Source organism: Rhincodon typus, chromosome 13 (assembly GCF_021869965.1).
Source record: "Rhincodon typus isolate 14 chromosome 13, sRhiTyp1.1, whole genome shotgun sequence".
NCBI classification, from domain to species: Eukaryota; Metazoa; Chordata; class Chondrichthyes; order Orectolobiformes; family Rhincodontidae; genus Rhincodon; species Rhincodon typus.
The window spans coordinates 38,458,063-38,474,580 of record NC_063344.1 but is presented as its reverse complement, the minus strand read 5'-3'; positions in this window follow the sequence as shown (position 1 = coordinate 38,474,580).

The following is a 16,518-nucleotide window of genomic DNA, read 5'->3' as shown; positions in this document are numbered from 1 at the left end:
TGGTCTTTGCAAGGTAATATTGTTTTACTAATTCATAAGCATACGAAGATGCAGGTTGTTCCTCATTACTACTTCCCCACCCTCATTTTCCAGTGGTCCAATGTCCCCTGTCATCTCTTTCTTACATTTAATACATCTGAAAAAACTCTTGCGGTCTTCTTTTATATTACTAGGTAGCTTATCATATTTCATCTTCTCCCTTTTATTGTTTTTTTTAAATTTATCCTTCTCTGGTTTTTTAAGGCTTCCCAATCCTTTGACTTTCCATTAGTTTTCACCACATTTAAGCGTTCTCTTTTGTGATCCCTGACTTCCCTTGTCAGCCATGGCTGCCTCATCCCTTAGTATGTCTGTTCTTCTTAGGATGAATTTCTGCTGCACCCCCAGAAACTCCTGCCATTGCTGTTCCATCATCTTCCCTGCTACGCTCCCTTTCCAATGAATTCTAACCAGCTCCTCCCTCACATCTTTGGAGTTAACTTTACTTAATTGTAATGCCATTACACCTGATTCCAGCTTCTTCTTCTCAAACTGCAGAGTGAATTCTATCATATTATGGTCACTTGCCTCTTGGGGTTCCTTCATCTTAAGATCCCTAATCAAGTCTGCCTTGTTATACATAATCAAATCCAGAATTGCCTGTACCCTAGTGGGCTGTACTACATGCTGCTCCAAAAACCATCTTGTCAATATTCCATTGCTTCCTTTTCTTGAGAGCTGCCACCGACCTGAATTTCCCAGATCCCAGCATTTTGAATTCCCCATGATTATTGTAATAGTGCCTTTCTTACATACCTTTCCTACCTCCTGATTTATTTTCTTCCCCACATCCTGACCACTGCTAAGAAGCCAGTACATAACTCCCAGTAGGGTCTTTTTTCCTTTTCAGTTTCTCAATTCTACCCAAACAGATTCTATACGTTCTGACTATATGTTGCTTCTTGCTATCGATGTTATTTCATTTCAGATTAACAGGTGACCCCGCCCCCTCTGCTCATCTGCCTGCCCTTTCAACAGGACATATATCCTTGCATATTTAGTTTCCAGCCCTGCTCCTTTGCTGCCATGTCTCTGTGGTACCCACAACATGGTATGTGCCAATTTCAATCTTCTCTACAAGTTCATTTACATTGTTTCATATAATGTGCGCATTTAAGTACAACATCCTCAGTCCTGTGTTGACGTCCCATTCTCACAGTTCTCCTGTGCTTGCAGGTTCCTGAGCCTTTCCATACTGTCTGTCCTATTACATGTTGTTAAAACCTCTGCTGGGCCCCCTCCTCACTTTAACTTTTTTGATAATTTTCCATTCAACTGAACACACACCCCACTATTTTGTTTAAAGACCTAACCTCAGCCCTAGTTATGTAAGAGAGAGGTGAGACAGGACATTGGACCACTGGAAAATGAGGGTGGAGCAGTAGTAAAGGAGAACAAAGAAATGGTAGAGGAACTGAATGTGTCGTTTGCATCAGTTTTCACAGTGGAAGTCACCAGTAATACATAAGAGCTTCAAAGGGAAGAGGTGAGAGTAGTGGCAATCAATAAGGAGAAGGTGTTGGGGAAGCTAAAAGGTCTAAAGGTGGATAAATCACTCGGACCAGATGGACTACACCCCAGAGTTCTGAAGGAGATAGCTGAGGATATTGTAGAGGCATTGGTGGTGATCTTCCAGGAATCACTGGAGTCAGGAGGGTCCTGAATGACTGGAAAATAACACCTCTGTTTAAGAAGGGAGGGAAGCAAAAAACAGGAAATTATTGGCCTCAAAACCAAAAAATTGTTGGAAAAATTCAGCAGGTCTGTCAGCATCTGGAGAGAAAGCAGAGTTAGCATTTCAGGCCCGGTGACCCATCCTCAGAACTGATTTTATCAAGGAAAACGTTTGTATATATGTTGAAGATGGCACAGGGGGACAGGAGAGGAGTAAATGAAAGCTGAAGATGGAACCCAGAGAGAGAGAAACACAGTTGGCCAGACAAAAGAATGGGTAAAGGTCAGCTTGGGAGAATGAATGGCTGCTAATGGGGACCATGATTGGCTGACAATGGGTTGTTTGTGGTAGTAGTCCATGTGATGACAAGGCTTGGCGTGTGGGTGTTGGGGTGAGGACATGGGAGAAGATGCTGAGGCCGTAAAATTATTGAACTCTATATTGAGTCCTTAAGGCTGCAGAGTTCCCAAGTTGAAAATGAGGTGCTGCTCTTCCAGCTTGTGCTGAGCTTCACTGGAGCACTGCAGCAAGCTTGAGACAGAGAAATTGGCTAGGGGACATTGGTGGTGCATTGAAGTGGCAGGCATCTGGAAACTCAGAGTCATTGTTACAGACACAACATAGGTGCTCTGCAAAGCAGTCACCCAGTCTGCATTTCGTTTCCCCAGTGTGGAGGAAACCACATTGTGAGCAACATTGAGTAGCTACATTGAGTGAAGTGCAGATAAATCACTGCTTCACCTGGAAGGTGTGTTTGGGGCCTTTAATGGTGTGGAAGGAGGAAGTAAACTGGCAGGTGCTGCAACTTCTGTTGTTCTTCTTCTATCATGTTGCAAGAGAACAGGGACCTGTAAGATGGAGACTGAGGTCACATGTCATGATATGTTGATGACCTCATGAACATGTTTCTTAAAGGTTTATCATACAACTGCTGAGACATAGCACAACATCCATTATGAGTTAAATAGTCTCTGTGTTTAACAAACAATGACAATGTCAAACTATACTAAATGGGATATCACATTTCCTGGAACATGCAGAAGCTAAATAAGAAAGAACGGTGAGTTCACAACATTTTTACGTTTATACTTTACTACCTGAAGGAAAATAATAAATTGCAGTTTTGTTTAATTTATGTTTGCTCAATTTATGTTTGCTCTTCTTTTTTTTGTAAACAAAATTGGTAAAAGAAATGACTAGTCTGACAAAAGCACAACTTAAAGCCTACTCACAGTCTGGGGATACTCAGCAAAGTCCTTATCCTTCTGACTTGTGCAGATTTTAAAGTTGTTATAAATTCATACATTTAATGAAGAAAGAATCCAATTCATAAAATAGGGAAGTGTAATGTTATCTTAAAATTATTTATGATTCAACATTAGTAATGAATTCTAGTGCCACAAATCTGAGGAACAGACATTGAAGTAAATCAAACATAAGACAATGAGATATCTAAAACTTTATATCCTACATTCATATATTCAGAAGATGAAGAGTGATATAGATGATAATTTTAGAGTAATAATAACCATTTAAAATCAACATCTTATTTCTAATTTGGCAGCACAGCAGTTAATCCATGATTTAGTTTCAGTCCAGTGTAGTCTTTGTGCATTAATCATTCAGGTTATGGGCTGAGAAGTTCACCAGCAGTACTTACAACACTTCCAAGAAAAGGCAACCTGTAATTTTTGATTTTAGTGGAGCATTATTATACATGCTGTGCCCATCTAGAACAAGATGTACCAGTCCTCACTCTCCTGCATCTCTTTCATAGGCTAATTACCAATCATTTCAGTCGGCTGTTATAACCTGGGAACATGTTGTGGTAATTTATATCACACAATGATGTTCAACTCATGTGGTGCCAGCTTTATTAGAATTTGTTCTATTTATGTAAAGTCACATACTTATTCTCCCTATTTAACCAACTAATGTGCAATTTTAAGTAAATACAAATTTGTATTTAGTACACATTAATGACAATGTAATCTTTTGATATGCAGTTAAATTAAAATAACAAATAACATCCAGCAGGAATTCTCTGTTACTGAGGCCTGTTGGTTAAAATTCACGGGGCAACCCCTGGCTCTCTGAGATGTGCTGGCTTTTCACTGAGCTCATTTCTCACCCAGGGGCTTTAATTCTTTGCAGTGTACATGAAGCAGACTGAGATATTTCTGAGTGCAAGAGACAACAAGGTGCAGGGCTGGATGAACACAGCAGGCGAAGCAGCATCATAGGAGCAGAGAGGCTGACGTTTCGGGCCTAGACCCTTCATCAGAAAAGGGGGAGGGGAAGGGGGTTTTGAAATAAATAGGGAGAGAGTGGGAGGCGGATAGAAGAGGGATAGAGGAGAGGATAGGTGGAGAGGAAACAAACAGGTCGAAGAGGCGGGGATGGAGCCAGTAAAGGTGAGTGTAGGTAGGGAGTTAGGAAGGGGATAGGTCAGTCCAGGGAGGACGGACAGGTCAAGGGGGCGGGATGAGGTTGGTCGGTAGGAGATGGAGGTGCGGCTTGAGGTGGGAGGAGGGGATAGGTGGGAGGAAGAACAGGTTAGGGAGGCAGGGACAAGCTGGACTGGTTTTGGGGTGTGGTGGGGGGAGGGGAGATTTTGAAACTTGTGAAATCCACATTGATACCATTGGGCTGCAGGGTTCCCAAGCGGAATATGAGTTGCTGTTCCTGCAACCTTCGGGTGGCATTGTTGTGGCACTGCAGGAGGCCCAGGATGGACATGTCATCTGAGGAATGGGAGGGGGAGTTGAAATGGTTCGCGACTGGGAGGTGCAGTTGTTTGTTGCGAACCGAGCGTAGGTGTTCTGCAAAGCGGTCCCCGAGTCTCCGCTTGGTTTCCCCGATGTAGAGGAAGCCACACCGGGTACAGCGGATGCAGTATACCACATTGGCAGATGTGCAGGTGAACATCTGCTTGATGTGGAAATTCGACCTGTTTGTTTCCTCTCCACCTATCCTCTCCTCTATCCCACTTCTATCCGCCTCCCACTCTCTCCCTATTTATTTCAAAACCCCCTTCCCCTCCCCCTTTTCTGATGAAGGGTCTAGGCCCGAAACGTCAGCCTCTCTGCTCCTATGATGCTGCTTGGCCTGCTGTGTTCATCCAGCCCTGCACCTTGTTGTCTCGGATTCTCCAGCATCTGCAGTTCCTACTATCTCTATTTCTGAGTGCAATTGAGTGCTGCACAAATTCAAGGACATCTTTCATTGCATAACATTCCTAAAGAATACCATGCATAATAAATGGCACTCAAATGTGAAACTTGTAATCAGAAAAGCACATGTGGATCATATGTGCTACTTTAATGTTGCTGTACCTCAAACTCTTTTTGTTGTTTGTTGAATTTCACATGATCCAGTACCGAGTGTAAACTATTTGTGATCTTGACAGATGTGGGTTTTGAATTGCTCCTGAGGTTTCCAAAGCTATAAGATACGCCAGCTACATTCATTCTATTCATTTTCAGAAATCTTACAACAGTGAGAAAAGGAAATCTTAATGGTGAAAATAGGAAGACCACTATCCTAGGGAAGAAAATTTATTTTCAGATACATTGGTGAAATTTGTAGTTTTATAGCAATTACAAACATTTGAAATGCGTAATATAATCGGGCTTGCAAAAACTTCTAAATGCTTTACCTGTGTGGAATGAATCTGAGACCTTCTTTCCAAAAGCTTAGTCGAAATCTGGGTGTAGCGAGGAGATTGGATCTTATCAATTAACTTTTAAAGGGAATAAAAACAATGGTAAAGAATATTAGGTACGATGCATAATAGGCACCTAATCCACCACCACAGGTGTTGTAACCTGGCCAAGGAAGATTTTTATGTTGACTTTTTGAGTTAAAGTGAATAGTATTGTTGATTCAGGATTTAATAATTTCACAGTTGTTGAGGGAGGTTTTACAATTTTACTTATTTGAAGTGCAGACAGGGGGAAGCAGACACATCCTTTGTTGCAGCTGCTGATGCATTAACCACTTTCACTGTTAAGCCCACCACATTCAGCTCCCTACGCTGTTGTTGAGGAACTTGCTGTTTCGCTGTCTCTGTTGCTTTCCCCCCAATCATTCTTTTGCCCACCAAACCAAACCTCAGCCCATCACCCCACAACCCCCAACACCAACCAAGCTTTAAAGCTATGTTTTTCCCTCTGGTTTATTTTGATCTCTTTTGATACTCACCCAAGATCAATTTGTTCATGAGACCCATCTCCTCCCTTTTTGATCCTATCCCCACTAAAGTGTTGATTGTCCCTTTCCTGGGCCAACGCCAGCTGACGTGGTAACTGTCTCCCTTTGTTCAGACATATGAACTTTTTCTTGTGGTTTCAAAGCACCCATCTTGATTGCTTTCTCAAAAATCCCCTTTACCATCTGTTTTGTGAAATTACCAGCCAAACTCGAACCTTCCTTTACCCTCTGGTACATGATAAGACCTCCTAAATTCATAACCATCTTTCCTGTAGTTCCATTTTTGAACATCCCCATTTAGGTTTCAATCCAGAATTGGCACTGCCCAAAATCACAAAATATATCCAATGTGACAACGGCTGCAATGCACTATCACAGCTCCATCTTCTTGGCATGGTCAACTGCATGGTCTTTGTCTTCCTCATCTACATGCAGCTCTTTACCAACATCATTCACAAACTGCCAATCAGTTTCTATATTTACAGTGCTGATGCTAAATTCTAGTTCTTTGCACATGTATTATTTTTTAGGAAATTTCAAAATTCACTGACCTATAACATAATTAATTCATATCTCGATCTCCTTCCCACCTTCTCCACACCACTACAGTCAGGTATTTCTAACATTACCTTCTTAGTCATCTCTGAGGCATCTGTTGCCCTCTGGAAAAGTGTCAGGATTTAAATGCCTAGATTCATGGTTTGTGGAAACAATCCACCTGAAGAACAAAATTGTTGAAATGAAAGATGTATTTGTACTGTATCTATTAACCACCTGCATATTCTTGGAGCTTATTGCTTACAATAAATGAAATGTTAGAGGAATTGTGGCTCTTGACTAGACAAATATGTTTAGAAATTTCAGGTTTGGCAATGCTGCAACAGCAAACCAAGCCAACTTAAAAAGCAAAATGCCTGCGATAGAGGAGGAGTTCAGCCATAATTATAATGTCTCTGATTTATGACTAGCAATTAAGGTTAAGGACCAGGTCCAGAGGAAAATGTTTTGCACTGTAACATGATATTAAAGGTAAATTTAAAACTGAGCTGCAAATATTTTGGCTTCTGTTGCTCAAGTTATTTAGATTGTTGGCCTGCATTGATTGCAATGCACTCCTTAAATTATGGCACCTTGAATTCAACAGTTTACCACTTTTTAATGTAATCCCAAAGTTGCATATGTCATTTTCTTCCCAAAGTTGTGCTGGATGAGCAGAAGAATTCCTAAAGATGTTCATTCCCTTCAGCCTTCTGATATTACTTCACAAGTTCAATGTCAGAACAATTTTTTTTGCAGCAGGACAACATTTTCGAGCCATATGTTAGCACTTGGCCTCTCACATTGAAGAAGAATCTTAATCCTGGGCAAATGGGCAGCAGGGTGAATATGAAACTCATTTCATGTTACAAAAATGAGGCCCAGGCTATTTTAACATCCAGACCTTAAATAAATTTGTTGCGTTCAGGAAGGGATGAATTCTGGGGGTGGGGAGGGTGGAGGCTTCAAATTTCTTTGGACATGGAGAACTCTAGTTGGCAAGCTAAAATGTTTTCTAAGCTGTGATCTTGGCTATTTTCTGGTACGTCAGTAATTTAGGCATTTTTAAATGTCCACTTAAACACTTCTGCATTCATTTGGATTTAATATCACTTCCAGATATTTGATATTTATAATTTGTAATTATAGCTAATTGATAACCCACATGTTACTTTGATTTCCTTCTGATTATTACCAACAAACAATAAAGGAACATTTCTATTTTGTGAGTCTGAGCTATTTCTTAGCTTGGTTTTACTGATTTAAATTTAGCAACACAGCCAGTGTTCCTTAATCCCCCAAGTGAAAGTTGTTTTAAAAGTATAACGGATTTTAACTTCATTTGCATGCTTTCCTACAACCTCAATAGCACTACCACATATCCGCTCTCATTCTCTAGGGAAATCACCATTAAATCGATTTTTCAGGGTTAACGATTTTAGAGTACATGTGGGAATCTGTTCTTTGTAAGAATAGTGGGCGAGTAATTAGCATTCATGTGGTGTAACTGACATTTGAATTGACTGATTGCGTGGGCTGGCTGTCATGGTTTTATGAAAATATAAATTGTTCTGTTCAACTTATTATCTTTCCTGATCCGCACAGCCAATCGTTTCAGAATTAACACCCTTTTTATATTTAAAACATAAGAATTAAAATGGAGGTTTAATGCCAGGCATTTTTCTTTTTGCTCCACTTGTCAGAGGAAAAAAAAAATTCAGATCTCCAGAGCAATCAAATCCTTTCTAGTGGAAACTATGGAAGCCTACTTCTGCCATTTCGAAACGGATTATATGCACCAACATAATTCATTTCGCTATATTCCAGTGATAATTATTATTCTTAATTTGTCAGATTGACTTGTTTCTTTTTTTTGTTTTAGGGTGAAGTCACCATATTTTAAGAAATACATTTGCATAAATCCTCTAGTATATTCAATTATTTATGTAATGTTAAGTATTGATATTGATATTGTTTTAATCTTCAGTCTGTTTTGGGGATAGCTGTGTTGTTTTCTGAATTTATTTTCTGTTCTTGACATTTGTCTAATAAATTTTCCTGTAAATGTAATAACACCAGGGAATGCCATGTACAACACCGACCTGTTTTGTGAATTCCAACAGTTCAGCAATAACTTAAACAATTTTTTTTTGGTTAAAGATAATAAATGGTGCTTGGATTAAATATCACATGCAATAGGATACTGTTTATGCCCAGGGTTTTTAAAGAAAATATACAATTTACCCAATTATAAATAATAATATTTGATAGTATAGAGGACATTTTTCCTAATGTAGACTGAGGCATTTTTTAATAAACCACAATGGTCCTGATTTGCATGAACAATAATGATAAAGTTAACAGCACTTGCCATCGTTATGGAATAAGTCAGGCAACTGGTGTGAGTTTACCTCCAGCAGGATATTTCACTGGATGTATCAATGCCTACGTTATCCCTCATAACATAAGAAACAGGGTGTGGGTATTGTGGTGTTGAAGAGTATGTGGTATGTGGAAGAGTATGTTGAAGAGTATTGTGGTGTTGATAAGTATATACAAACATTATATTCACAAGCACAAAATGCCTGGACTAACATTAAGCTATTAGAAAAAACCGAGGAGTGTGCGTTCAAAGGCATATGCTTCGAGTAATTTTGGGGTAAGATGGAGTATGAGACCTTTAGATTCTCAGATCACATGCCGTGGTACAGTGAAATTCTGCGAGCATGCCTCGTAAAGGTATACTGCTATACTGACCATAAGACATAAAACAGCATACTTTTTTTTCAGAAGATGCAAACCTCTCCCAAAGTCTTCTTTAATACTGTCAGATCATCCCTGGATAATGATCTTTTGCAACCCTTGTAGTTGCTCATCTTCAATTGTTGTCAATTGCAACTGTTCACCCTGGCACTCGCCAAAATGCCACAGAGTAATCTTCAACTTTATAGAATAGAGCATCAAAGTGTAGATCAAGAGGAATATCTTGGCCTTTGTGTCGGTTGGGTAATGTGGCAGCGTGGTAACTGTAATCATCCTGGTATCTGGCTTATGTTGCATTTCAAAACCATATCCATGGAGATTATTGACTGATTTAACACCCATAGTCTGTTCCTCCACAATGGGTGTGGTTTGAATCTCATGAATCATGGCAATACTGAGTTTGATGTATACTGGTACTTCTGCCACTGATGGAACATTGGTATCTCCTAAGTGGAAGATTTTGGAAAGCCAAGAGGAGTTTGCAAAGTGGCACTGCATTGTGATTCTGCTGATTAAACAGAATTGGTGATGTGTTATACACTGTGAGATGGTCTCTTGTACGCTGTAGCATGGAGCACCACTTGCTGAGGTACATATCTTTCAGGATGTATAGTGACAACATGTTGACACTAGCTCTTGTGTCAATTTTAGCTTTTAATGTGTACCAACCTGTTTTTTTAGGCCACATGATATTAACCATTGTAGGAGCTTCTGATCACTGTATAGTCCTGCCAACCCAGGAATCATTCTGGGAAACCTTCGCTGCACTGTCTCCTTAGCCACAACATCCTTCCCCAGATAAGGAGACCAAAACTACACACATACTCCAGGTGTAGGCTCACCAAGACTTAGCACAATTGCAGCAAGATATCCCTGTTTTTGAATCCTCTTGTTATGAAGGCCAACATACCAGCTCCCTTTTCACCACCTGCTGCACCTGCATACTTACTTTCAGCGACTGGTGTTCAAGGACAATCAGGTCTTGCTGCACCTCTCACTTCCCCAGACTATTGCCATTCTGACCATGATTTCCATTATTTTGCTACAAAAGTGGATAACCTCACATTTATCCACACTATACTTCATCTGCCATGCATTTGCCCATACACTCAACTTGTCCAAATCACACTAAAGCATCTCTGCATATTCCTCACCGTTCACCCTTCAACACAGCTTTGTGGTGTCTGGATTTTGTAGATATTACACTTAGTTCCCTCACCTACATCATTAACATGTATTGTAAATAGCTGGGGTCTAAACACTGATCTCTGTGGTACCTCACTTCTCACTGCTTGCCATTTGGAACATGACCTGTTTATTCCTAATCTGCCCCACTAATTCTCTATCCATGTCAGCACATTATCCCGCCTCAGTCCCTGAGGACTTTAATGTCTTACATGGGACTCTATTGAAAGCTTACTGAAAGTTCAAGTGAACCACATCCACTGGCTCTCACTTATCAACTCTCCTTGGTACATCCTTGAAAAATTCCAGTAGGTTTGTCAAGCATGATTTCCCTTTCATAAGTCCACACTGACTGTCTAATCCTATCACTGTTTCCCAAGCGCTCAGATAATATATCTTTTATGAAGAGACTCTAGCATTTTTCCCACTACTAATGTCAGACTAACTGATCTTTAATTCCATGTTTTCTCACTATCTCCTTTCTTAAATAGTGGGGTTACATTAACAACCTTCCATATGAATCAGATATGATTATTGAGGCTAGGATCAGCAATCGTAGAGTTGAGGCTAACTTTTTAAGTATGGGGGATGGGCTGCAGTTAATCTTGTTGTCTGGGAAGGTGGTCTCAAAGCACAATTTCTAAGATTATGGATTATACAATATTTAGTATTAATGTGAACAGTGAGGAGAATAGTCTATTACTTCAAAGGGGCAGTGAAAAGTTTGTGGAATGGGCAGACAGGAGGCAGACAAAGATCATTGTGAAGTAATGAGAAGTAATTCATTTTGATAGGAAGAGCATGGAAAGACAGCACAAAATAAAGAGCTCATTTCTAAAGGTGCAGAGGGGCATGGGTGAATATGTGCATTAGCAATTAAACATAGCAGGACAAATTGAGAGAATAGTTATTAAGACATACAATATCTTTGGGCAGTAACGTGGCCTTAGCTGGAGTATTGTAAAGAATTCTGACTGTTGCACTTTAGGAAAAATGAGAAGGCATTGGAGATGATGCAGGGGAAAATTCATGACAATGGTTCCTGGGATGAGGAACTTCAAGAAACAAAGTTTAAGGAAAAATGTGGTTGAGATGTTCAAAGTCATGAATGGTCTGAACAGAATAAATAGGGAGAAACAGTTCATTGTCCTGAAAGCATTGAGTGCCAGAGAGCACAGATTTAAAATAATTGATAAAAGAAGCAAAAATGTCTAGAGGAAAAATCTTTTCATGCAGCAAGTAGTTCTTTTCATGCAGTGAGCAGTTAAGGTCTGTAATGCCTGGGAGTCTGGTGGAGGCAGGTTCAATTGAATCATTCAGGAGGGAATTGAATTGTTATTTGAAAAGAGAGGATGCGCAGGGTTATGGAGAGAAGGAAGCAAAATGCCTTTCAGAGCTGATAGAGACAAGATGGGCCAATGGCCTCATTCTGTACTCAAGCAATTCTGTGATCATGTGATTATGCTTCCTTTTCTCCTGACACACATGCAGTACCTTTTCTTTGCAACTTTCCTTTCCTCCCTTTATCTGCCAAGCTTTCTGAGGCCCAGGAAAACTGCTGACCGGGGTTAAACCAGGAAGACCGACAAATCTGATACATGTACAATTACTACAACAATAATATTTAAATGATTATCCTACTCCTAGGAGTGGTTTTGTTGTCTAAATCCCTACACTCTCCCCATTGTCTGTCTGACTTCTGTTAAAATCAGAAGTGAGCAGATTTGAGTTGGGTATCCCATGATAGCAAGTTATCACTTGATCGCCTTCAAAAAAATCTTTGAACAGTTAATAAAAGGCCAACACCATCCAGTCACTGCTGTTGACAAAACTCGGCCAATTTATATATTGCATCATGCATTCTAAGCATCTTTAGTTTACTTACTGTTCTGTTTAATTGCTTAGATTAAGTCTGTTTTTGGAATTTCTTCTATTATTTTTCTTGATTTGAAACTAGCATTAAAGAATTAAGGAACTTGTGCTTATAATAGCCCTGTATATTCAGTTTTTGGGATGTTTTGGCACATGTTGTTGCCCTCTATTTTTTCAATAATTATTAGCACACTTTGCAGATGTCATTAAAAAACATTATTTCATGCCAAATTTGAATTGGGCATATTTGGTGCTGCCCATTATATCATTTGTAATACAATCATAGCAGATAGTTGTTTAAAAAGATTATTTTTGCATAGTAAATAATAAATTTCCCACTTTACATCTTAGTTTGTTAATGTACCTCAATCATGTAAATCACACTTGTCCTATGTAGCCAAATACATTTAGTAGGCTGATAACTACACATTAGATATGTCTACAATGTGTTAAGTACAATTCCCAATGTTGTGCCACAGAGAAATTTGGAAAACAGAAACTTGGTTTATTTATTTAAGTTTTCTTCTCCTCCTATAATTATTATTTTAATTGGTGTTTTGGATATTATGCATTAAAGTATTAAGCCAGTTTTAATTCACTGCGGAAATCACAACCTAATGGAAAAATGCTAAAAGCAGAAGCTCTGCCAAAACAAACATATTATTGAGAGTGCAAATTGGTCCATAACATTCACACAGACAAGGGACATGTTTGCCTAACCCCATGAAACATAAGGTTTGCATCTTAGATCAACAAATGAAATTCAGTGTAATTTTCTAGTGTACAGGATCACCTCATGGTCTTGTTCCTCAAGGTAAGAAACAACCATGTAACATCTGCTGAACATATTTAATGAATAGGGCAACCTGCAAGATTTTTGTTAATTAAATACTTGGTTAATAATGTGAAAAAATCTTTAGCTCTCTCCTCTTCTCTTTAGGTCTTTCTTACAGGTTGAGAGGTAATGACAATTCTATATTTCTAGACCGTATCAGCAATCAAAATAATTCTAAAAGCTTTCCAAAAATTGATTTTTTAAAACTCTCCTGATGGATAAAGCCTCTTAATCAGCAGTAAACTCCTTGGGGAGAACGGAGGTTGGGTTCAGACTGGAGGGAAGGGGTCCAGAATGGGTGAAAGGGAGTTGGGTCTCAGAGGGATGGGGTGGATGTGGTCAGGTTCTGGGGGTGAAGGGATGGGGTGTTGGGGGAAGGTGGGGTTGGGTCAGGAGCAGGGGAAGGGTGGTCTGATCCAGACTGGGAGAAGGGGTTTGGGTTATGTGGGTGTTTCAAGGGGTGTCAGATCCCAGGGGACACAGAGAGGCCAGTCTGTAATGGTCCTGGGTGGTGAAGACAGGTTGGTCTGGAATGGTCCCAGGAGTTGAAGAGGGTCGTTCTGGAACAGTCCCGAGGGGTGAAGACGGGTCAGTCTGGAATGGTTAAATGGGAGACACGTGCCAGAGGGTGAAGGAAGTTTGAGTCTGGAATGGATGAAAGGCAGTTGGAGCCCAGTGGGGTGAAGATATCTGTCATGGCAGGGTCTGGAGGGTGTAAATGATCTGGAGGAGATGTTGTTTGTGGGTGTGTGAGATAGAGGGTCAGTTAAATAGTTACTCCGGAGTATGACTATGTATTTAATGATCTAACTTTTGCTGAGTAACTATTTTATTTAATTTCATCTAAACCCTTCACATTCTTGGATATAAATATCGACTTTCAGAGAGATCCTACCATAGAGAAATTGCCTTGTGGAAAATTTCTGCAGAATCCCCATGCACCACTCCCACCTAGACTAGAATAACAACCATCTGGTCAGTGAAAAATCTAGGCCGATATGTCTTGAGCAGTGGACAGAAGCCAAGGCAAAATGATTGATGGTGACCATGACGTCCAGTCACTAGTAATGCATGTCTAGCAGTGAGGAGGTCTCCTTCTTGGAGGCTGCAGTCATTTGTCATCTCCTGACGTGAAAAACTCTGTTGGTAGAACCACTGATTCCCTGAGAGACTGAAAAAGCTAAACCACTGTCTGTAAATCCTGTGATGTGGGTGATACTCCCTGTAACTTCAGCCCATCTTCAATGCACCTCTTTCCTGTGGATATGTTTGCTGAATACCTCTCCCTTGTACATTTGTTGACTCCACCACAGCTGATGTTACTGCAATGGATATGGAAAGTCCTCCTCTTATGACATGCTGTCAAACACATTTATCCTACTATACTGACCTTGTAAGTTTGACAGATTCCAATGTGACAAAATAATCTGTATCCACAGATGCACTCTTTGCCAGATGTTTATCAGAGGGAACTGAGACATCAGCTGAAACAAGTGAGCTTTTGTTTAGGTGGACAAGCACAAGTTTAAATACCCATCTGAAATGTGGCTTAAACTCACCTCTATTGCACTAGACATTTTATGAAGCTCCGAAAAATCTGTGCTGAAGAAAATTGGTGTTTCTTTTATGAACACACTTCTGGTTTTAGCAGAAGTGAGATGGGGTGGTAGAAACCAACAATGGCTCAAGTATCTAGGCCATTTAAATGTTATAATGTACCTGCATCTCTCACTTGTTTTCCAGGTCTAACCTTGGCCAGCTAGGCTTCCAAAGCCTCAGGAAACCCAACAGCTAAAGGAAGGATTGCTTCAAGAAAGAGGTAATTGTTTTTCTAGCACTGCTTATGATCCAGGCTGAACATGTTTACCTCAAGCCACCAGGTAATCTGCTTCCCTGCTCACTTTTGGACATCACCCTCCATGCTGAGAGCCCGACAAAGTGACAGCCTCCAATTATACCCTAAGATCCTATGGCCATCATGATTAGACAAAAACCAATGATCGGATCCTCCATGATCAGCTGAACCCACAAGTTGAGATCTCACGCGTACATTCAGACTGCCGCTCACATTATTTTGATCAGCCCTGTAATCAGATGCCCCTCTCCAACATTCTCACTCCCTGTAATAAAAGGTCTCGCCCTGCAATCAGTGACATCTATATCAGAAATCTCCCCATCAATAATCAGACCTGTCTGCAATTGAAAACATCTCCATCATGAAGAAGAATCCGTCCAATGATCAGATCCCTGCAATCAAATGGCCATCTTTGGTCAAAGCCCTCCCCTAGAGATCATGCCCCACCATGCAAACACATCAGAGATCACAATCAGAACCCTGAATAGTCTCCCTAAGAATCAATGCCAGAGTCTCATATCCACCTCATGCTTAAACCACTGTGCTATAAATCCACACCCCCTTCCCCCATCATCAGATCACCCTGTTATTGGAACTGACTTCTAACAGTAAGCACATCTCCAACCGCATAGTCAGAGCCTGTTGTGACAAGAATCCTCCTTACTATCAGAACAAGACTCTCTCATGATTGGATCTTCTTATGAACAGGAACCTTCCTTGTGATTAGACCTCCCCACTCTTGATCTGGATCCCACCCTTGGCCCACTGAGATAAGATGCAGCACTCCCTATCCTCCAGACCCCTCACCATCTGAGGGAGCAGGCAATTCTGAAGTTTCTTTTTTTTTCTGACTCAAAGCTAATTGCCATGACCACCACTGCTAAGAGTAGCTCCTATAAATATCAGAGCCATTAGTTTCAAACTTAAGGAAAATTCAATTTGAAAACATCTCATTAATCTTTCCCAAGGATGTTAATTGTACCAATAAGTACCTGCCATCCTGGACTAAATAAATAGTATCCAAAGCCAGGACCAGCTATGTTTGTTGTCCAGATCCAGAAAACAATAATTTTAACAACCTACCCACTCCCAAAGAGGGTTAAAATTCCTGCCTAAAATTGAGTGCAGCATTTAAGGGAAAATTAACTTTTACCCTGACTCATTGCTGTCCTGTTTGAAAGCAATAATCAAGAGGATGAATAGATCCCCTTATGGCATTTCACATTGGATCATCATGAGAGATCTGTACAGGATAGAACAAGATCATTATTGACTAAAGCAGAAACTGAACACAAAGAAATACATTTTATAAATAACACCGTAGTCACTTTGCACTACCAGCTATGAGCTAAACAGTGCATAACACTGCTGTCACCATCGTAGCTATAAATGAACTGTGTTACAGTTTAACAGGCAGCAAAGAGATCTGTGTGAGCATTTAGATGCACATGCACAGAGCTCAACTCCTCAGACAGAATAATGAGGAAAACAAAAACAAAGTTTCTGGAAAAGCTCAGCAGGTCTGGCAGCATCTGTGAAGGAAAA